Below are 24,151 nucleotides of genomic sequence, written 5' to 3' on the forward strand. Positions count from 1 at the left end.
AATTAATAAAGAAAGAGGAAGTTGGGGAACTTTAAAGTGCTTTCACAAAAAAAAAATTACTTGTCAATATTCATTTGTGCAGATTTGACAAGTCGATGACGTCATTACCTCAGCTTTTACAATTTTCTTTTGAACTCAAATTCAAACATCTTGATGATGTATAAATTATGCCTTAAAAATTTACGATCACAATCGAACTCTGTATCCATAGCTGGATGAGCATGCAGAAGGCCTATACGTTATTGTTTTTTCTTCTTCTTCTTGCTATAGGAAGTGCAAACAAAGAAACAAACAAACGGTAGCAAAAACAACAACAACAATAACAAAGGATTCTAGCGAGGAATGTATACTTCATGGTCATTTTTATCTGAATTGCATCCTGATTGAGACTCGCAATGTAAGAACATTAAACTTTGACGCTTCAATTTCAATAATATATAGATTCTAAAAATGTCAATATATCGTGAAATCACAATGAAATAGGTTGTAAAACAAATTATTTACTAAATGATGTTGAAAGTGGAAATGAAATATTTCATAACAACTACTAAAGTGGTATTAGGAATATATTTCACTGAAATTAGTCGTTCATATACCATAATTATAATGACCAACCTGTAAAATGTAGGTGTAGATCAAAAGTGACCAAAACATCTATGAAATATCTCAGAGGGAAATTCGTTTTAAAACTTGGAAAATGAAAACCTAATTGCACAAGTGCATAGTTTCTAATGTTTTTTCTCACAATGCAAGGAAGGAGCGTCACTTAGCTGCAGAACAATTAAGCCACCTTCACGACTTAACTTGTATAAATCATATAAGTCCTACTATCATTTACGTATTATAAATTGTGGGCATAATAGATAACCTTTTAGCTCTATTCGCTTGAATTCGTAAACATGTTCCATAGTTTTTAATGACACCATTATCTGTATGTTTGTAACATGATTGTACTGTATAAACAACATTTCAAACTTGTACTATCATGTTCTATTAGCATTTGTGTGTGTGTTTGTGTGTGTGTGTGTTTTACTGATTATGCCGAAATGAATATTCATGCGTCTTATCTCATTTTATTTTACATGTATTGCTGTATATGATTATGGTTTTGTCTGTACCCTCATATCCCGACTGTATATACTATTCTGTGTTGATAATGACATTTAATGCAACAATGATGACATTATTGCAGTCGACGGCCCTCACTAAGCTTACCATAGCGATTTCCTCTAGATTGTGTATGATTAGAAATTGCAGTAAAGTAGTCTCTTATTCCAGCCTTTATTCTGTTGTAGTGTCATGTACCACCATGTTTCCAGTGGTTTCCTCGTATATGGTGGTTTGTGAGACTAGACTGTGTTCGAACGTATGTATTTTGATGAATGGTACTTGGTGGAGACTATGCACATATCAAAGGCAGATTTCACATCAACACACTGCTCTACACTGGCACTGCCAACAGTGTTCAGTCGAGAGTCCGGGGAAACTCCAACAATTTGTTATAACTGTAGATAGGCTATCACTTGGCGGATTGACCAGGCAAGACACTCTCTGATCCTAAATCCATCCGTACAGAGATAGGATTAAATTCGACGGCTACGAAATATCAACTGCAGCACAGCATCAGTGTTATTATCAACAGTTCTTGATCTGACTGACACGGTTTCACAGCGCAAACAGCGGCAGCTCGAATCCCCGCGGTAAGTAAAGCCGGGACCGTCGGCGTAATCAATTCCACTTGATGCCGCGGCCGCGGGTGTCCACGCCACGAATTAGCTTTGCCTTTGAGTTTTTAGTTGGCTGGGCAATATCGTAATTTACTTAGGCAGAAGAGTTTAACTGTTGGATAACTCATGGTCAGCAACTTCTTATTATTCTTAAGTTTCCCTCAAAAGCTCTTGCAGTCTTGCTAGGCGTTCTTGCAGTCTTGGCCTGCGCCTGGGCCCTTGCATGATCACAATTGCCAAAATGGCAAAGTTGGATGATGAAGTGAAACTGGTCACTCACAATGAGTGAGAGTTGGCAGCCCTGAAATATGAAAGAGCATGTAATTCTAAGAAGGATTCAACGTTTATTTGATGAAAATTGGTTTTCAAATGGCTGAGATAGATAGCCCAAAAAGTGATAATAATAAAAGGCGACAGGCCACGCCTTTTAATTTATCAGGATTCTTTGTTTCACCTTGTTTTTGGATATCTCAGCCATTTCAAAACCGATTTTCATCAAATAAACTTTTGATACCCCTTAGAATTGCATGCTCTCTGACATCTCATAGAGTGGTTTCTGAATATCTCACAAAATGTTAAAAGCTAAATCCTCACCTTGACCAGAACTGTACACACCCTTTAAGATATAAATTTAATACTTGACCAGACATTTGGTCTACAATGTAGATAGGGCAGATCTTATCGACATTGCTAGATTTCATTAATTATTAGTAGGGCGTCTAGGCTAATGTGCTTTTGTATGCATGAAGATATCTCAAATTCCAGAAACTCAACCTTATTGCACCGAAATCACTTGTAAGATATTGGATGGGAGCAAGTGCGGGTAATTTTCTGCTAGAGTGAGTTTCGGCCACCTTGGCAAACTTTTGGTTTGGATTGTATCTTTTGCTCACACCTCAAGGCTCAGGATCTGAATTAGCAAATTTATTCATGAATATATCACATCCATGGCTACAGCTACATAACAACTGTCGCTCTAGCTGCAGAGACTTGGTGTTGAGACGTTTTCTGAATTTCCTATTTTCACTTTTCTGAGAATTTGGAAATCGAGTCCGATACTCGTAGGTCGAAGTTTGCGCTTGTAAATGCATGCACACGAATAAGATGACATATGACTACCTAGACTGTCCTCATTGTCATATTCCCTAGGATCAAGGTAAATTTTCTTGTAAACTGGAGCTGTGGGATACAAAATAGTTAATATTCACTTCCTCACAATCTTTGTGTACATATTACTATTACTAGTATTGGGTCTAATAACCATAAATTGCTACCGCTCGAGATTTGAAATCATTTGCTATCTTTGTGGCAGAGATTTAAAATTTCACATCGCCACTAGAGAGTGAGAGAGGAGTAGATTTTATATCAATAGTAAAAATAATAAACTTAATTGATTAGACCTATGAAAAATGGTCTATTAAGACAAACAAAATGGACATTGGTCATTAATAAGGAATAGATCTAGAAAAGTTCAATGGTTATAAACTTGAGCAGAAGAAGGAAAATGACTGTCATTGTATGAGAAATGTTAGAAGAAAAGGAAGAAACAATAGATGCGACCTTTACTGTATTAAAATGTGTCAGAAAAAAAGAGAAGAAGAGGTCAAGAAAAAACAGCATAAAATTTAAGAAAAGATTTGCAGAAAAAAAATCAAAATTTTGGAATGAATTAGGAAGAGAGGAATATTGTAATCAGTTAATATAACAACTGTTTATAATCAATGACCATATTACAGTCACAACTTGAGGCAGTTTATCGTACACTAAACAGTAGTGGCTGAAAAGTCCCTCTAAGGAAACTCGTTGCATTCATTCCTGTTGCCATGGCAATATCTTACCATGGTATCTGTTTGATATGTTAAGGGATTATATACTGTCATTATCTGCATGTTAATCACTTTGTTTCTGTTATTATTTTTAAACCAAAATTGAGAAAAATGCTAAAGTGGGAGTTTCCATTTGTTGTGTTGTTGTTGTTGTTGTTGTATCTTGTCATTCCTAAGAAGAAACATTCTTTTTTATATCTTTCTTTGAAAGTAAACTCTTACAATCCCTGCATGATGACGCGATGCTGTACGTAGTAGTATTACAGGTGTAGTTTATCAACCAAGTAGTGATCGTGAAAAAACTGAGCCTCTAGAATTATTTTAGCAGTGAAAAACTATAATAGCACAAAAGTTACTTTATTCTTTGTACAACAGACACAGAGATTCTGGATATAATAACAATTTCCCAAAGTGGGAACTTGTATGATTGTGAGGATTGCCCAAAATTTCCTTGTTGTTGTTGTTGTTGTTGTTGTTGTATCTTGTCATTCCTAAGAAGAAACATTTTTTTATATCTTTCTTTGAAAGTAAACTCTTACAGTATATCCCTGCATGATGACGCGATGCTGTACAAGCCCTGTACGTAGTAGTATTACAGGTGTAGTTTATCAACCAAGTAGTGATCGTGAAAAAACTGAGCCTCTAGAATTATTTTAGCAGTGAAAAACTATAATAGCACAAAAGTTATAACTTTATTCTTTGTACAACAGACACAGAGATTCTGGATATAATAACAATTTCCCAAAGTGGGAACTTGTATGATTGTGAGGATTGCCCAAAATTTCCTTTGTTTTTAAAATGAAAAGTAATTTACATTACCTCAGCTTGTTGCCAACATACACTGTATTTAAAGGGCAATATCAATCCAATGCCTTTTGCAGGTATTTGTCAAGTGCTCTTTCATTGATATGCTCGAGGAATGAAATTAAATGTAAATTCTCCTACATGTTGTAAGCTCTGCTTTCCTTGTGTCATTCATGCCAATGCTGTGACATCACAAATGGTAGCCTTCTTTAACTAGTATTGATTGCACATGGGTTTTGCCAAAACTTTAAATAGAGTATGTATGATCCATAATTTTTAAACCTGATTGTCCATTGGGGAAGTTTCCTCTAGTTTCACAGATTCTCTACAGTATGTGTTCTGGATGTTTCTGCAGTCACCAAAGCTGTATAAGTTCCTCATAATACTTCACATTGTAATCAAACTCAGCCTTGTTGACCCAAAATATTCAGGCATGATGGAAATTAGCCTGAGCAACTTTAAAGGTACTGTTTACCATTGAGAATAAGGATTTAAAAAATGTTTGAGTTATCACATTTGGTCGATTGTATCACAAAACATCCTCCCATAAACATTTTCCAATAAAGCCATTAATATTTAAGGAGATATCACTATATTTCTCACTAAACTATAAAGCTGTATTCTGTTTAGTCTCGAGAGACAATTTTATTGTAGCTATTGTTCACATTATTGTATAACATTGATTATACTGATTAACCTTTTTACACTGGTTGTTTCTATCCCTAACTCACATTTTAGAACTATTTTGAAGCACTAAAGCTGGGTTTTTGTTTCAGCTGCAAATGGTAAATAATGCCTTTAAATGGGCTTTATAGTGCAAGGTCATGTTTGTTCACAGGTCAAATTTTTAAGGGTTTGGCTCACAATAAAAAAAGAAGCTGGCATTCATATTTGAAATTGTTAGTGTCTAAAAATCCTTGAAGTAAACTCAGTTCACAGTTCCAATCTATGATGAGATAATGACAGATAAAACCCATAATATTAGACCTTTAGAATGATACATTGCAGGTTGTTGAAGATCTTTAGAATGGTATGCTGTAGCTGGTGTTAAAAAGTTTGAACATTTTGATATCATTGTTAGAGAGCATTTTTAGAATGGGAAGTATGCTCATGGAATTCATTCAAGAGCTGAAAGGACGTACCATGCAGAGGTACTGTACTTGGCTGCTTTGTCACTACAATGTACATGAAATATGGGTCTCAAAACTACAGTAGGACAGTCTTCGAAACCATCATGAAGAAAATACAACAATGTTCTGAGAAAACAGGCCAGGCCAGGGATCACTGTTTAAAAGACTATTCTTGTTTGTATGGATGGTAGCAATTGAAATAGATCACCATCTAAGGTGCTAAATTTGATTTACAAAGTGTACTTTTAGTTTTGATTCTTTGTCCATTATTAGTTAGAGCTACTGTTCATTCCAAAGCCTTAGATGGAGACTCATGTACAATGTACTTCCTGTTGTGGAACTTATGTCATAGTTTCGTCTTTACCTCATTGCAGGGTATTAAAAAACCTTTAATTGAGGAAATTCAGTTTGTGTTTAAATGTGTTACGATATACTGTATACGCTATAATTTTCGCGTACATAGATTTTCGCGAATTGCCGCTGTCACACATTTTCGCGAGTGGTTAAATTCGCGATTGGGGGACCAGAGAAAATATGAAGTAGCGAAGAAAGTGTGAATTTTTGAACTTACTAGCAAATGAGAATGATACTAGTTATACACTGCATGAAAAAAACTTACCAAACTCTGCGAACTAGTAAGTTAGAATTCAACATTTTTGAAGTGGTTAAGTCCATTGCGCTAGATTTCTGAAGAGTGGTCCCCTTGCGATAATGGATTGGCTCTCTACAGTATTCGTAAGTAGTGTAGACGTGGACGTGCTATTTGTATGTAAACAAGCTTAGCCAGTATGGTCTGTTCGGTAAGCCATGACATGGTATACTAGTACTGAAATGTTCGTATCATCAAGGCAAGGGATTCATTTTGGAAGGTAATATTTTCGCGTGTTGTTAATTTCGCAAATAGCTCCCGACTCGCGAAATTTGCGAAAATAAAACCCCCGCGAAATATATAGCGTATACAGTATACACAGAGGAAGAGTTTATAATGGTGTGCACATGCAGTACTGCCACTAGCACACTGTATTCTTTGCTTGCATTACACATGGACATTTATGGTGTTCCCTACTTGTAATCTTTTCGCTTTCTCAGATGATATTGAGTGTAATTTTATTTCAATTGATGATATGATTTGCAACGAGTTGTTGTCCCTGCCGAACGAGTTCGAGCAGGGGACTATGAAACGGGCTCCGTACGTGTGTGTGTCTGTGTGTCCGTGTGTCCGTGTGTCCGTCTGTCCGTCCGTGCGTCCGTGTGTGATCAAAATGTTCAATTTGCTACTCCTTCGCCATTTCTAACCCGATTTTGATTCTGTTTGCTTTATATGATAGCACTACATGGGAGCTTTGAAACTTCTACACAGAATTTCAGTTGTGACCTTTGACCTTGACCTTTGACCTATATTGTACATTTTGCTTCAAAATGCTACTCCTTCGCCATTTCTCACCCGATTTCGATTCCGTTTGCTTTATGTGATGGCACTAGGTGAGGGCTTCAAAACTTCTACACAGAATTTTGACCTTTGACTTCTTTGACCTTTGACCTTGATTTTTGACCTATATTGAACATTAGCTACAAAATGCTACTCCTTCGCCATTTCTAACCCGATTTCGATTCCGTTTGCTCTATGTGATGGCACTAGGTGAGGGCTTCAAAACTTCTTCACAGAATTATGACCTTTGACTTCTTTGACCTTTGACCTTGATTTTTTACCTATATTGTACATTTTGCTACAAAATGCTACTTCCGGCGGGGACATATATTACGCACCGCGTAATTTCTACTTTTCCTTGTTTTTATTGCAACAAATTGACATATTGCCCTTCGTCCTCGTGTAAATAACATCAGTGTTTTCGATGGGATTTGAACCGATGACCCTGTGATTGCTAGACAGGCGTCCTATCCACTAGACCACTGAGCTTTTGCCCAATAGGTAGTGATACAACCGTGTAGTTCTCATCCCTTTCAGCAGCAGATAAAATGCATCCTAGCTCAAATTAATTATCCTTCTGTTGAGTTGCTATTTTGGAATCAGAACCAGCACTGAATGTTAGGCAGAGTGGATTTCACGCCCGTCTAGCATGCAATCAGGAGGTTGTGGATTCAACCCCCAACTGAGTGTCACCCGCCCATGATATTACTCACAAACATTGAATAAACTGATGTGGTCATTTACAAATTGTATGTCGACGAAGGGCAATTTGTTTTACTAAACATCGGAGCAGAAAATTGTTGATTGCCATATTCTTGTACAAACGTACATGAATACTGGAAGGGAAAAGAAGATCCCGAGCAATCATTGGCAGTTTGCTGGGTCACATGAAAGTCAACATTACTACTACAGTATACAATGTACACCAGATCATATCAAGGAGCTTCAGTGTGTTTGAAGCTCCTTGATCATATTGGTATCGTGTGTATTGTACAGTGTAGTTACCTGTACAGCAAGGGTGTGTGATCATCACACAGGTAGCATGGCATTATTTATGTGCTTCTGGCTGTGCGAGGTGACATGATATATCCCAGGCCAAAGAGAGGCCCACTTATTACAGGTGATAGACAAAAACATCAATCACCAAGTCGTTCTGTTCTCCTCCACTGGCTCTGGCTCTGTTTTTACCTATTTGTGCATGAGGTGCTGCTCCGTGCCTCAATGGAGAATCTTTTTCTGTAAGGACTGGAATTGTTTTGCCCTCTTCTTGCGTGCTGTTTTCTTACGCTTTGAAAAAGAAAAAAGGAAAAATAATTATTGCCAGCATGCTGTGTGATGAAAAAGATTGAGCATGCCTGGGGCTGGTTCTCTATTCAGTGAAAATAGATAGGCGTCGGAGGGAGTGTGTTTTTCTTTGCCAGATTGGATTGAATGGGGGGACGGTGCCCTCTCCTTTGGTTGACAGCCAGCCATAACTGGAGGCCTGAGGGATGATGGAAGTGCACCTTTCCCCTCCCAGAAACCACCAGTCTAAACATGCGGTGGATGCAGCATATAAACAAGCTTTCCAGTGGTAATGAAGCATGCAAGTATTATAAAAGGAGGTATACCTCGGTATCAAAAGTGTCGCGATCATCTGAGAGTTGGAAACAGTTGGAATGGAATCGAGAAAAGGGCAAAACGGCATTCTGCACAACTTGTGTTAAACCAAGGAGGTGTATTATACATGTACCTCCGTATGTTTATACTGACATTATATTACTTTGGAGCAACCTGTGCTCGTGATCTGTATTGTGTGCATGACTAGTTACCACACAACATGGCCATGACAAGTTTGTAGTGCGGCGGCGAGGCTGCAAAAATTGTCATGCGCCATAGAAACTGATTTGTCGCAATCAGTAAAACCTGCTCAGCATTGATTTTTTGTTGTACAGTTTAGATGAAAGAAAAACAAATCCTTGTGTAGGTTTCTCACCTGTAAAAATATGCATGCAATGTCATATTGATTGATGTACGGTCTAAATTGTTGTACCAAAGTGAGTTTTTGCAACTACAGTACAATGAAAGGAACATGTATTTGCAACTAAAAAGATGCCATCTACTTGTATAGCCCTTATACTGTGTTAATGATAATCGACTGATATGAAAAACCCATGTCATTTTCATAGCAAGATTTCTTTTTTCTTTGAAAGGTCAGAGAGGCACACTTCATTCTCATCCTATCTTTGAGGCACAAATGTGCTTGATTGCGCATAGAAGCACAAATTTGTGTTGTTAAAATATTGAGTATAATCTCTATGTGCTCAGATAATTGGTAGAAATTATGATATTGAAGATTGTTTTGTAGTTATAAATGTCTATTTGAGTAGTATTTGTAGTGATGTTCTGAACTCCATTACTGATAGACAACAGTTCTTTGATTTGTACATTGCCAACTGTGTAAGATGGTATTGCCTTTTATAAATAAGCCAGTCAATTAGTACTAATCATTCATAATGTGATCAACACAGCCTGCATTTATCAACTCTCTTCTAGTGTAGAATGAAGGCCAGCATTGAGGGAGATCACGTTTGAGCCAGAAACATACAATGTATTTCCGTATCTGAGAGTTAAATGCAATGTTGTTTTGAAACTCATTTATAGCTGGGACCTGCCCACGCCAACCACTGCCAACTACACATCTCCCGTCCTGTGGTCAAACTGTGCAATGGAGCTGTGCAGTGGCAAGGCCTTGTTGAATGAAGTAGCTCAAGAAATAGAACTAAAAGGCATATTTTGCTTATATGCGCTTTGATAGTGGTTATTGAAATTCATTCCAAACATGTTGATAAATGCAACCACAGTAAAGTGTATTTTCAATCATTGAACCTGCTCTTATATTAAGCACTGTATGATTCAGATGATATGTGTGGTGAGACTGTCTGTGATATTTGATATCTTGCTATAAGCTGAGCATTGCTTTTAGAAGAACCTGATACTGCATATTACAATTATTGGAGGCTTTGCCTGTAGGAAAGAATCAATTATGCTTGGATGGATGGTGGGGGGGGGGGGGGGGGAGCTATTTACTTGAAGCCCTTTCAGATTGGCAGAAAAATTTGTTTGCAAGTACAGATGTTTTAGAAACATGTTTCATGCCACTTTATAATACATAGTTGTAGGACATACAATGTATTGTTGCAAGTCTGCATGTACATTATGTACACTTGAATCATGTCTTTCCCAAATCCATTTCTTTCTTGAAATTGCATTAAACTGGTATCTTTATACTGGGTGAAAATTAATCAAAAATTAAAGGACAAGTTCACCTTCATATACATAAGGATTGAGAATATGCAGCAATATTAGTAGAACACATCAGTGAAAGTTTGGGGAAAATCGGACAATCCATTCAAAAGTTACGAATATTTTAAGTATCTGTGCAGTCACTGCTGGAAGAGAAGACTACTACAGTGTATGATGTCACATGAGTACAACTATAAGGAAAATAAAAAGAGAATTTACCAAAACTTTACTTTTTGAATAAAGTGCACAGTTCTTCGACTTGCTACTGACATATGTTAAGGGTAATATTATTCCCCCTGCCTCCTGAAAGAGAGAAGTCAAGTGTTCTTTTGTTATGCGAGAAAAATGGAAATATGTTGAATTTTCTTTATTCTTTCTTTGTATCGTTGTACTCATGTGACATCACAAGCTGTAGTAGTCTTTTCATCCAGCCGTGACTGAGCAGAAACTTCAAAAATTCATAACTTTTTAATGGATTGTCCGATTTTGCTCAAACTCTCACTGATGTGTTCTACTAATATTGCTGCATTCACTCAACCCACATGTCTATGAAGGTTAACTTGTCCTTTAAAGTAAGAAAGAGTTGAGGTGCAGTTTTTATAGAAAGGGGAGAAAAGAGGACTTAAGGATTAGGGTCACTCAGCCATGTTGTGCCAAAGCATCTATTCAATGAAAATATTTTCTCAGTGAAAGCAGCACCTGTCAGAAAAAAAAGAAAACATAGTCCAGAAAAACTGCTTATTTTGTCAGTTATGATTTTGCTTTAAGCCACCAAATTTTGACAGTAGGTAGATAGAAGATTACTCTCCCAGGTAAGACTTGAAGCTTGAAAAATTCGAGTTGTTCAGCCCAAATAACATTTTGGTATGAATTTCCAGAGGATCCTAATCTGTGACACTTTTTTGTGGGTTTTGAGCTGAGTGGTCACATAATAGTAGTATTGCTGTGTATGGAACCATTGCGAGGGGTAGTATTCCTGAGGGCAGGACATGATGCAGATTATTGATGGATATCCCCATCTTGCCTTTCCTGTTCTTTTGCATTGTCATGACGTACCGCTGTGACTCTTGTTTGCTGTCTACTTGTAGTCACCTGGGGTGAAGGGAAAGGGGTCGGTATCAATCACGATGCTTTCATCTCAGTCGGTGTGTGAAATAGTAAACCACTCCACTCATGGTTTCATGCGACTCTTCTTCATGCGCTGTACAGTGGGGTCTTTTGCACATCATATCTACATGTATAGGGATCTATAATTAACCCTAACATTTTTTTTTCTGATGGCGTTTTCAAGCCACTAAAATCTTTGAATTAGAAATTTTGGTTGCCCCAACACAGAAATGTATGGTTCAAAAATAGAAGGAAACATGAGAATCCATTTTGAATCTTAGTTGCCTGATCGGGCCACCAAAAGATAACCAACCTTTTGGGAAATTTGGTGTCCCGCCATCAATTTTTAGTGGCCCCAGGCCACCGGCCCACCGATAATGTTGAGCCCTGCATGTACAGCTGTATGTTACATAATTTATATTTATCATGTGGACACGTTTTAATTGTAACTCGCTCTCACTAGGGACCTCTGTGTCCTGTTCTATCCGAGGGAGAGAGGGGTTGTCTCGCCTGGAGTGGGGGTGGCACGATAGCGTGCAACAATTTGTCGGCTGCTGGTGCTCCCCGAGTCTCAAACGAGGGACCGCTGCATGGCAGACACCCGTGCCACTGACTTTATATACCAGCTTTAGACTCACCTAAATCTTTGTGAACAGTTGTCAGGTTTCTCTTCCCTTTATCCTTTTCCTCTCTTTGTAGAGGCTGCAGCAGAGTTGTATATTGAAGCATTACACAGGCAAGCTTTATAGGAGACCATATCTACAATGCATCTTTTTGATAGTCACCATTTCTGTTCATACTGTAAAATTTCAAAATTTGGGTCGTGATCAGGATTGCAAAATAAAATAACTCATTAATTTGAATGCGGTGAGAGTTTGTAGACTGGAGTATTCCTCCCCAAAATGTCCTTCAAATTTCTGCATAATATTCCTCTCTAAATATTCTTGACAGTTGGGGTGATATTTTTTACTCTTCACTTGGTAGAATAGGAAAAATAGTACTTGCAACTCCTCTAAAGTATCACTCCCTCCACCCAAACAGCATAGTACGTGCAACTTCTAAAGTATAAATCATGAATTACATTTTGGCTGTAGATATTTGCTCGTTATGCCAGAGAGACAAAAACGGGCAATGAAACATGTCCCACTACGGATACATGTACAAGAGCGATTCAGTATACCTCGCTTTGACAATTGCCATTTCGCTCTAACAAGGGGTATCACTGTAAACATGCGTTTTCAGTATGCGGTTCATGAAATGTTGAAGCTATAGTATAACCTTGTAAAAGTGCTATATTGTCACGTACTTGAAGTGTTACAAGATGCAGCCACGCATGTCTTAATGTGCATTAATTCAGTTGAATCGCTGCTTAATTTTTTTTTCCGTTTCAATTTCAACTCTGTGCAGTCAAGTCCCGTCAGCTGTGGAAATAACAAGGAATTTCAAAGTGAGTGGATGTGTATGGAACGCACGGGATAACCAGCTGCAAGGCACCTTGTGTTGTGTTTATGACTAGTAAACGATACGACGGTGTGTATGCATGAGCAGTGCAAAGTGCAATTAGTCTGGCAGAAAGGGCAATCTTTGGACCCAGATGCTAGGGATGTTTTTGGAATGCCACAGGGAAGGTGCTTATGCCAAGGATATTCCAAGGAGTCAGCATTTACATGGCATATGGTACATGTCAGTTGCGTGGATTACATTTCAAATTGTGAACCCCACGACCTTCGCCGATAAGTGCAAGTCAGGACACTGGCTTGGAATGTTAAAGATTATGATAATGAATTGAGTATTGCGCTTTGATGAGAGCAGTCCATTGCCGATGAGACAAACTCCTAAAGTGACATAAAAACATAACAAAGTGAAGTTTTATTATTTATTTTGACCACACATAATGATCTGATGTAGGTGACTTGTATTAAGTTTAGTCTTGGTTGAGATGGGGCTTGAAGTTTTTAACTTTTCTGTGAGATAATTAGAAACTACGTATGAAATATGAAAGAGCGTACAATTCTACGAGGAATTCAAAGTTTATTTTATAAAAATCGGTTTTGAAATGGCTGAGATATAAGTAAAGCAAAGAGGTCCTAATAATAGGTGGGTCCCGCCTTTTATTAGGAAGTCTCTTTGCTTTCTGGTACATCTGTCGTGAGTTGATTGGGAGGCCCTGCCGCTGCGCAGCTCCCCCTGCGCAGTTTGACCCAAGGAGCAGAGAAGTGTAGTTGGTAGTGGTTGGCGTGGGCTTAAGTGCAAGCTGTATTTCAAAACAACTTGGCAAGATTATCAACTCTACAGAAGTGCATTTCTGGCTCAAACGCATTTGCAATCACACTTTTTTTCATTTTTAGCCCCATAATTAAAACAGCTTTGCATGTATCAACTGCCCAAAACTCTGAAAATTGCGCGGAAACCTTAATTCCGCCCCAGAAGTGAGTTGATAATGCACCCTGAGGTGGAAGCGCCTTGGATTGCTGTACTGTTCTGTGGTAGTGGGTTAAATTTGAAAAAAAAAATCATTACATTGGGGGGGGGGGGGGATGCAGGGGTAGGGAAGGAAGGGGGGACGGCAGTAAGAGGAAATGATATGGGGCATAATAGAGATAATTACCTAATAGTTTTGCTGGGCAATTGTAGGTAGTATTTTAATTCGTCGGGAAACCACCAGTTTCCAGCGGGCAATATTAGTGACTATAATTTTTCTTCTTCCAGGTTTCGCCATTACCTTTTGCATGTAAACACTCCGGTCAATCGGCAAGAGGAAATACATGTACACACTTCATATGCCGCGCCCACTGAACCATTACAAGCGCACTTACAAGCGCATACTTTTGTCAATAATTTTTTTGTGAACATCATCTTCAACCGATCGGTTTCGCTACGTATATATGTAGTATCCACATGATGACTGACTGTGACTGTGCGGCTTCTCATTCGTCTTTCACAGAAAACGGTTGCCATTTCTGTGCTAAATTCAGGAATCTGTGTGGACCACTTAAACAAATGGTGTATGGTCTTTTATACTCGTGCAATGGAACAAGATTTTGCACTCGGTGAAAGATGAGGCGCACTTTGTAGTCACATGTTGGTGATGATTTACAGGTAGGCCTAAGTCAGATGTAGTTAGATCCATAGTGTGTTCACATACACTAGGCCTTGGCCTATTTGCCTAATTTACCAGGGGGAGAGGTAATAATTATGATATTGACTGCCCTTTCTTTTGGGAGATCCCAGAAAATATTGCCTGCACCTGAAACGATATTGCCCTCGTCTTTGACTCGGGCAAATATTCTTTCAGTTTGGGCAATATTTTCTGGTATCTCCCTCAAGGCCAGTCAATATTATATAATTGTTGCATCAAGCGAATGCTATCAAAAACATCCAAGATTAGACAGTCACAATGGTTAAGCTGGGGATGGAATGCATTTAATCCTTGGAAATCAAAAGGCGTAGAATCTCCACAGAATAGATCAAAAAAAAAAACTGAAATATCATACACACAGACTCATATCTTTGCATGCTTGTCTTTACTTTTTGGTGATATCTATTAAAGAGTACACATATTGTACCATGGTCACATATCACTCATGCCTTGTATGCACAAATATACAGGAAATCTACCTGTAACAGTAGTAGTGTACTGAAGGAGAATTTCCTATACACAGCTTCATTTAGCTAGCTTTCCCCATCCAGTATTAAAATCCCCATATTTTGAGTATGGCCTTTTTGCAATTTGGTTAATAGATAATTCTCCTCTTGTTCTTATTTTAGGAATAGTCAATCCAGCCAAGAATATCATAGTTTGTACTAGGGACTGGGGATTGAGTTTATGGGGGCTGACCTATGTAGGAGGATTAGGCTCAGCCATTGTCAAATGGAGCTTTAGTTCAAAGTTGGTGGACAAGAGGACATTTAGAATATATGGGGGGAGGCAGATGAAATGGGATTAAATTTAATCCCATTTCATATAGGAAATGGGATTTAAGCAGATGAAGGCAAACCATTGCAGCCTGAAGGATAGATAGCTTACAAAGCAGCTGCAGAATACAGAATTGCATAATGAATAGCACAAAATCTATTCTGTAAAATAGAAAGCAAATGGGAGGATTGAGTCTACACTGTAGTGTAAAAACAGCATGTCATGGGTAGCTGCACCTTGCCCAGATAAAAGTATCTCTCTAGTCTTCAAATTATGGAAGTGTTTTTATTTTAGAATCAAAACGTGATAAATGTTTAGGATACATGTATTTGCAATCGTCTATCTGATGTGTGTAAACTTCTACACGTTTAGAATCACAAACAATGCTGACCCCTTAAACTGCAGACGAGAGTCCATACAATATACAAGGATCTGTAAAAGTAAGATTCTCAAATGCATCATGCTCTTGTCGATCGTAATCACAACTTTTGATACACTTGCATGCGAAGGCATACATACAGTTTGCACACACCATGGAAGAAATAAATTTGTGACCACTCTTGTTATGAAATCAGTACTCGAGTCACTTCATCGTTTTCATTTTTTCTATCTCTAGATGTGGATAGACACTGATGAGAGGGTTGATACAACAAAGTTGCAAGCATAGGCGCCGGAAGTGGGGGGGCAGGGGGGGGGGGGGGGGGGGGGCGGCCGCCCCCCCAATCCAAAAAGGGGGGGGGGGGCAAAACGCATTTTTGCCCCCCCCCAAAAAAAGCCCCCCCCCAAAAAAAATAATAATAATGATAATAAGAATAAATGAATAAACAAAGAAAATAAAATAAATATGTATATATATAAATAAAAGGGAAAAAATATGGCTATAAACGGCAGCTTTTGGACTATAAAATGTCAAAATTTTCAAGCTCACTCGCTTCGCTCGCTCGCATTCAGCAGTTGAGCCCGGTGCGCCTCCCCCTTAATTTCTAAAGCGAAAAACATAGCTACGACGGCTAGAATGTCAAAATTTTCAAGCTCGCTCGCTCGCATTGAATCGTTATGCCATTCTCCTAATGTTGCTGACAGTAATTGCCAGTAGTTGGGCCCGATGCCCCCACCCCTTAATTTCCAAAGCGAAAGATAAATATAGCTACAAACGGGAGTTTTGGGACTGTAAAATGTCAAAATTTTCAAGCTCGCTCGCATTGAATCGTTATGCCACTCTCCTAATGTTGCTGCCAGTAATTGCCAGCAGTTGCGTCCGATGCCCCCCTTAATTTCCAAAGCGAAAGATATAGCTACAAACGGGAGTTTTGGACTGTAAAATGTCAAAATTCTCAAGCTCGCTCGGTTTGCTCGCTCGCATTGAATCGTTATGCCATTCTCCTAATGTTGCTGCCAGTAATTGCCAGTAGTTGCGCCCGATGCGCCGCCCCATTAATTTCCAAAGTGAAAGATAAAGCTACAAACACCAGTTTTGGGACTGTAGAACGTCAAAATTTTCAAGCTTGCTCGCTTCGCTCGCTCGCATTGAATCGTTATGCCATTCTCCTAATGTTGCTGCCAATAATTGCCAGCAGTTGCGCCCGATGCGCCCCCATTTATTTCAAAGCGAAATATGTAGCTACAATTAAAACTCCAGTTTTGGAACTGTAGAATATCAAAGTTCGCTCGCTTCGCTCGCTCGCATTTTATTGTTATGCCATTCACCTTATGTTGCTGACAGTATATGATTTGTCGATCGTTTCACACCGTCATTCCATAATCCATGTAAGGAAAACTTACAATGTTCCTCAATGACTGCGTTGTTGAATGTACACTGTATCACATTCCGTAATGTATTGTAGTCCCATTATTGCTCACGCACACAAGCACAAGCATACAGACCGTCAAAATTACTTTATGGTTCCCCCCATGTTTCGACCCACCGTACGCCACTTTACACACACACACACACACACACACACACACACACATATATATATATATATATATATATATATAATAGATGTGTGTGTGTGTGTGTATATGTATATTGTGTAACATATGCATGGTCTAATCTTGAGCCCCCTCCAATGTTTGCCCCCCCAATCCAAAACTGCTTCCGGCGTGCCTGGTTGCAAGCACTTCATCAACGTAAACTAACTTGGATTGGATTTGAACCAATGATCTCCTCATTAATAACTAGACGGGGTTGTATCCACTAAACTGGCTCAAGTCTTACCCGAGTGTATGCCCATGATTTTTTTTTTGATATGATAGCTACTAAAGTAGCCATCATTATCGGTGATTTACTATTTAATCGGTGATTTACTATTTCATGTCGATGAAGGGCAGTTTGTCGATGGGTCACAATAAAAACAACTCAATGCAAAAATTCATTAGTTTTGAAAAGTTGCAAGCACCTGGTTTGTATCGGACAGACACATATCCTGAAGGCTTAAGTCAGGGTTAACACTGACCTACTCTACTCATACCATCTCTCATTACCATTTTTTTCCATGACAAACTGACAAAAGATGTGATTTAGTTCCCTTTAAAGACTTTAAAAATACAACTTTGAAGGGATGCTATAGTTTTGGTTGAGATGGGGCTACAGGTTTTTAAGTTTTTATGAGTTATCAGAAACTACTTATGAAATATAAAAGAGCATGCAATTTTTAGAGGAATTCAAAGTTTATTTGATGAAAATTGGTTTTGAAATGGCTTTTTTTAAAGTATGAAGAGTAATTTCCAAAAGTTTGAGTAGCCCCAAAACCAGAAATGCTTTGAACACCCTTTAGCAGTTTAGGGGTTAAACGTACACGTTATTGGAAGTGTGTTTTGTGTTTACCCTGTGACTGTTCAGAGCTCCCTTTTGTTGGGTAAACATGGTACAACCTCCAAAGGTTATCCCAGACTTGTGCTGGAGCATCTAGTGTGCCATTTGCCTTAGACTTTACTACTTCAGACCCATGCTTTTTACTTCATGCTGTGTCTGTTTGGATTTCTGAGGCAAACATGGGGTGTTAAAGATCCCTATGTTCTCTTTCATTGCTGGAGAATGATGTTTTAATGGATTGTAAGATACATCCATGAAGTGGGCCATTTGTGTCATATTCCCCCTTTTGAGCTTCCACAAATTGGCACTTAGCCACATATATTGATCCTCTATAGCCATCTCTTTTCAGATATGAAATTGATGGCGGAAGTTCTGGTGATGAAGAAGGGGTTCAGCGTGGCACATTTGAAATCACACTGAGCTGACTGTGAGGGAACTCAGAGGGGATAAACAGTGTCTAAAAATAAAATCTGGAATCAAAAGACAACACTGTATTCTTATGTCAACACAAGAGACGCAGGGAAACATGATGCTTTGGGGATTTTGTGTATGTTGTGTGTGTATGTGTATGGGAGAGAGCACAGAGGAGGTAGCAGTCAACAGAGACAGAATCATCAATGCAAATTAGTACAATGGCTGGGAGAAATTGGTGTCGGAAGAAAAACTGTCCAAATATTAAGAAAACACCGGCTGAAAGGATGGATAGCCCAACCAAGTCTTCCATTGAAAACCATTGAATCTCACTTGTGCGCTGTCCTTAGCCAATATTGAGTTGGTTTTTTGAAGAGCTTACGTAGTGTACAATTGATTCAAAAAAATTTAGTATCTGAATATAAATAGTAAAGCCAGTTTGAACTTTCAATAACACATGTGCACATGTGGATACAAATAACCCTTCTTTTTGTTCAGTTGGTTAGGCACTTTACTCATTTTCAAAGAAACGTAGACTTGTGTGAAGTAACAATGTATGGAATTCATCAGTCATATTCAAACAGAAGATGAACTTGCATTTTATGTGTAGACCAGGTTACCAGAATGATTCAGTCATTATGAACAGTTGGAAAAGCATCCATTTTATTATTTCGCATTGAATGTTTTAGCAATCTTTTTCCTGATATTGATATTGTATTGCTAAATACCACTTTTGCTGTCAGGTGGATGTGCTGGCAAGAACTATTTATGTAAAAGATTACTGGAATAATCATTAAATCACAAATGTTGAATATTTCAGTTAATTTAAAAACCAACATGCCCTTTTGGTACAAATGACCTTTTTCGGCTCATGCGCAGAGTGGAACCCTGAACTGGCTTTTAAAAGGAAAAGAGATGTATTAGTCCAATTAAACAAAACAAAACAAAACCAAAACAACACTCAAAAGAGACATAGGTCATATGTATAGCTCTCAGTCGTACGGTTGAAAGCTCATGATTTTGGTATGCAATGCAGACAGTTCCCTGCACCCATCCTCCTTGGTGGTCATATTCATTATCCCCGTCATCCCCCTCGCCGGAGGTGGGGAGTATCGCTAGCCTCATCATTACCTCGCCTCAAGGAAGTGGTGCGATGGAGGAAGAAAGGAAGAAGTAAAGAGTATAAAAAAAGAAAGACAGACAGACGAAAACAAATAAAAACTTAAAGGAGGTAGATATAAGGGGAAAATGAGGCCAAGTGTGTATAATTAATGGTGCCACCGACCGGTGGGCATATTAAAAGCACCATCACTCTTTTATTGGTATGAGGCAGGGTGCATTATTCCAGCGCCCATCACTTATTCAGCCACTCTAGCGGTGTTTCCAGAATTCCGATATGTCTCCCCGGGTCGGTGCGAGTGTGCCGCGCCGTTTCAGGTCAACCATCTCGATCGGTCAGAGCCCCGCCATTGTTGCCCGGTGGGATGTTGTCGTAGATCTGTTGGGATCATCGCATTTCTGATCTTTTAGTCGTCAGGATGCAGATTTGTTTCATATTTTCAGAATGCGTCGTGTGATAATTGCCAACATGAAAGTGTTTTGCGTAAGTGTGAATTTGAGCGACTAAGTGGGGCATTTGATGGAAACCGAAATGGTATAAATTTAAATGCTTATAAGTGCATCTCAAGACTTGTTCACTTGACTTTGGTGAGAGCTGTCCAGAAGAGGCCCACTTCAAACTGTGACCAGTATTGACTTCATCCTCACAGGCCTGTAGTCTTATCATACAATTGGCATTGTATGTGAGCAAGTTGCCTTCAGTATCATTCAAGTTTATGTAAGTATAAAAACCTGCGCAGGCATAACAATTGGTCAGTCCTTCTAGATGACATATTGGGGCTTGATTCAAAATTAAAATGGATGACGCGATCATTATTTATCTGGGCTTAATTTTGGAACATCTGTGAAGCGTGGCAAAAGAGGACACACTCCAGCAGATGCTCTGACCAGTGACTATAGCACAGAAGAATATGGAGAAGTGTTAGGCTTAGACGGTATTCACGCGCTGGTGCAGGAGCTTATGACACGTATCAGTTCACTGATGTTCAAGTTGCTGGAGTGGCAACCTGAGATGGCTGGCTATTACGGGAGACGACGCAGCTCTCCAAATATTGTCGCAGTCTCGCACGACTGCTCATTACTCGTAATTGATATACAGATCATGTGACTGGTGTCCAGTCCAGTGTATATTTATTGTTTGGAGAGAATCATCCATCTCAGTTTACACAGCGGACATCCAAATTAATCTTATGTGGAACTTTATTGTTAACCCATTGAAGACGGACTGATTTTCCTAACATGCAGTTCCCATTTAACCTAGCCCAAGACTAGTCTTCAACGGGTTAATACCAGGGTGTTTGATTTTTTTTTGTATCTTGTCTATAATTTTTTTTTTCTTTGCATTGCATTTGTGCAGGTGAGCCGGAGGTAGGCGAATGAAGGGGTTGTAACGCCGCCACCAACGTCAGTAACGACCCGCCTGCGTGTGCGACTCTACTCGCTCCTTTGCGGAGGGTGGGGGTACGTAGCATGGGTGCTCAATCAATGCTTGCTGGTGTGAATTCGTGCTGCCCTGCCCGGGAAACGGAGCCGACGGAATTAAGATGCCACTTCGAGTCAGCATGAGGGGGTTACACGTGGTGAGTATGCCGCAGCCGGTGGTTAGCTGGGGTAACGGATGATGCGTCTGTGTCCCCCTCCCTCTCTCTCTCTCTCTGTTTTTTTTTCTTTCTTTTTAGCAGCAACATCCGTCTCGTTTGCCTTCCAGGCAAGGAAGCAAATAGTCTCAAGTCTGTTTTCAGACATCAAGATAATGCATCAGTGTGCTTAATTACAATGTGACAAACACATGATACCTCAGTAGAAATATGGTCCAGTCCAAACAAGTGTAGCTTGGCAGGAGTTCTGTACTGAAGTCTGTGAAAACCTACCCAGGGGAAAGGGGAAACTTGATTGATATAAATATGCTCTTTTGTTCTCATCATTAGTTTCCTTGATCTGTTTATGAGCATAGAGTGCTTGCTTCTCTTGGCGTCATCAATATATTTTTTGTTCTGTTAGAAAAGTGAAAGTGTACTTCATGAAGGATATTATAGATTGTATCAAATTACAAAGCTTTTTATAGTACCCTCTTATCAGATTGTTTTAAGGAAAGTCCATTTTGTAAATGCATACAATGTCACAAATCCTTTTATCTCCTCTGTTGTTGAAACAAGTACAACACTGTGCCTTTAAGTAAAGTTTAAAAGCCCATTGTATGGCCTTCTGACTTTGCATTTAAGCAGCGCCAGTTTGTAGATTTGTGTTTGAAAGTTTGAGATGAATAGAGCCAGTGGCAAAGTCGATCACTAGAAAGTTATCATTTCAAATTAAAAACAGATATCGACTGATTGGGAATAAAAGAGGAAATTCAGTTTGGGGTTATTTTTTCCCTTCTTCTGGTTTCAATGTAATGTGCGCGAGTATGTCACAAAGGAAGTGGGCTCAGAGGTAATTTAACTGCAGACAATTTTTACAGAAAAACTGAACAAAAGTTTTTCATGGAGAGAGGAAATGTGCATCACACATGTTCATCCCAGTTTATTTTCTAAACTTCCGCTCCGGAAAACGATTTTTCCATGGCATTGCATCTCACTTTGCAACATTACTGTGGCAAGATTGGCGTGAAAACTTTTAAAATCATGTGTATTGTGCTCATGTTCCTATAGGTGCTGAATAAGCATTTATCTTATATTGGAATGCCTGGCGTCAAAAATGAAATTCTGAATTTCACGATTTTTCTCTCTACTGTGTAGCTAGCACATTACAGTGGCTCTCATCAGTTTGCTGAAAGAGTCATGGTTGTAGCAATTCAAGCTTTCAGTGCCCGATGAGGTCTATGTTATATCTTTCCTTATTTTGAATTCCGGTTTCTTTGTTGAATAGTTAATAGGTACCAGTAAACCTAACACTGAAAAGTACAAATGAAAGAGAGAGGAGGAGGTAATGTAGTAAATGAAGCTCTGCTTATCAAATACAGAAACCAAACTGATTGACTAATATAGAGAGAAAGAGAATGAAACTAATGTCAATTTTCATTCACTTGTAATAACATAGACACATCGAACATATACCTAGTACTACTGTAAAAGTGGAAATTTTAGGCGTCGCTGAAATTTTTGCGTATTTCACACAACCAGAAACTAGCACAAAAATATTTATTGCTTGCCATATGTTCCAGTGAGAGTTGACGTCTTGATTCTGCCGAATTGAAAACATGTGAAACTCATCTATTGGTGGTCGAGTGCGAAAAATTACCCAGGTGAAAATGTTCACTTTTACAGTATTATTTGCTTGTACATTTCATGCTAGTATTTTTTTTTCTGTTAAATATCTTACCTGTTCTTATAATTCACACTTCACAATATATTTTCACTCCTTGTTTTTCTTGTCACCTCTCCCCAACCACCACCAACCACCAACCACCAACCACCAGGGGCGTTGCCACATACCCGTCCGACACCTAGTGGTGCTCTGGTTTGCGGTGGTCCTGCTCTCCGGTTGGTTCTTCCTGGCAACGGACCACCAGCCCCAGAGCTGTCGGCACCATGAGATGCTGGAGTACGTGGTGAGTCTTGTCGCTGTTTGTTTGTTTGTTTGTTTGTTTTTCCAGCCAGATAGCAGCCCAGTGGGTCAGTCCTGCGTGGGTCCTACTAATCACCAGCTGTTACCAAGTTCGACTCTTCTCATTTAACTCTTTATGTGCCACTTTTCCGTGCCCGACTCAGTTGACGGCGTGCCAAGTTCGCATATTCTGCTCAAACACACAAGCCCGCCTAAACCGATTGATAAATCGCCAAATGCCACAGTACAATGAAAGCGTTTCTCGCGATTCCATTTCTGTGTCACTTGCATTTTATGTGGAGATTGACTATCAACTGGTGCTCCCTACTGGATTTGCAAGTAAATTAAAAGTTTCTGTCACTGTTTTGTGGTCAAAAGTTATGCTTGTACAATAATGCAGCTACTGGTTATTTGAAAGAAAAAACAGTAATGGATTTGTCATACAATTAACATAAAAGCAAAGCTTGGCATTTTCTCACAACTTTGTTCATAACATGTCCAGGATAACTTAAATCCATGAAAAGTTATGTGGATCTGAAAAACAGAATTTTATTATGTTCCCAATGCATGCCTGCATTGCAGTCTTAGAATAATGTGGCACGCAAGGGGTTTACACCATGGAACATAAATAGTCAATACCGGCAATCTCTTCAAGTCCTTCTGTAGAGCTTATACTGTAAAGCAAGACATATTTGCGGAATGAAAATTTCGCGAATTTGAGACGACAGCCTGTTTTGTGGCATGCAATTTTTGCAAATTGCCACTGGCATTTAATGCATTATAGTGTAGACAAAAACTTTTGCAAGCATTTTAACTTTGTGAATTTAGGCTCTCAGTAAATTCAAAATCAAAATGCCCTCAAACATTGTTGGTTTTACAGTACCCCTTTCATGCTAGTCTCTTTGGGAATAACCCACAATATTCAACAGGGCATCAAATGAGAACACCCATGAGAAATTTCTTTCATATCAGTGAACAAGCTCCTCGTTGCATTTCTGTCATCTGCTCTTGAACGGCAATGCAACTACACATCATA

The 24,151-nt window shown here is 39.0% G+C and overlaps 1 long non-coding RNA gene across 1 annotated transcript; it reads left to right on the top strand.

Annotated features, from left to right (window-relative positions):
* The first annotated feature begins 1,496 nt into the window (after positions 1-1,496).
* Positions 1,497-23,119, top strand: LOC139722805 (uncharacterized). Its single transcript, XR_011710307.1, has 3 exons — positions 1,497-1,700; positions 20,930-21,152; positions 22,988-23,119. It is a non-coding gene; the product is annotated as an uncharacterized lncRNA (long non-coding RNA).
* Positions 23,120-24,151: the final 1,032 nt, after the last annotated feature.

The sequence above is a fragment of the Diadema antillarum genome, unplaced genomic scaffold, assembly GCF_040938485.1.
Source record: "Diadema antillarum isolate AM-2024a unplaced genomic scaffold, OU_Dant_1.0 scf00000172, whole genome shotgun sequence".
NCBI classification, from domain to species: Eukaryota; Metazoa; Echinodermata; class Echinoidea; order Diadematoida; family Diadematidae; genus Diadema; species Diadema antillarum.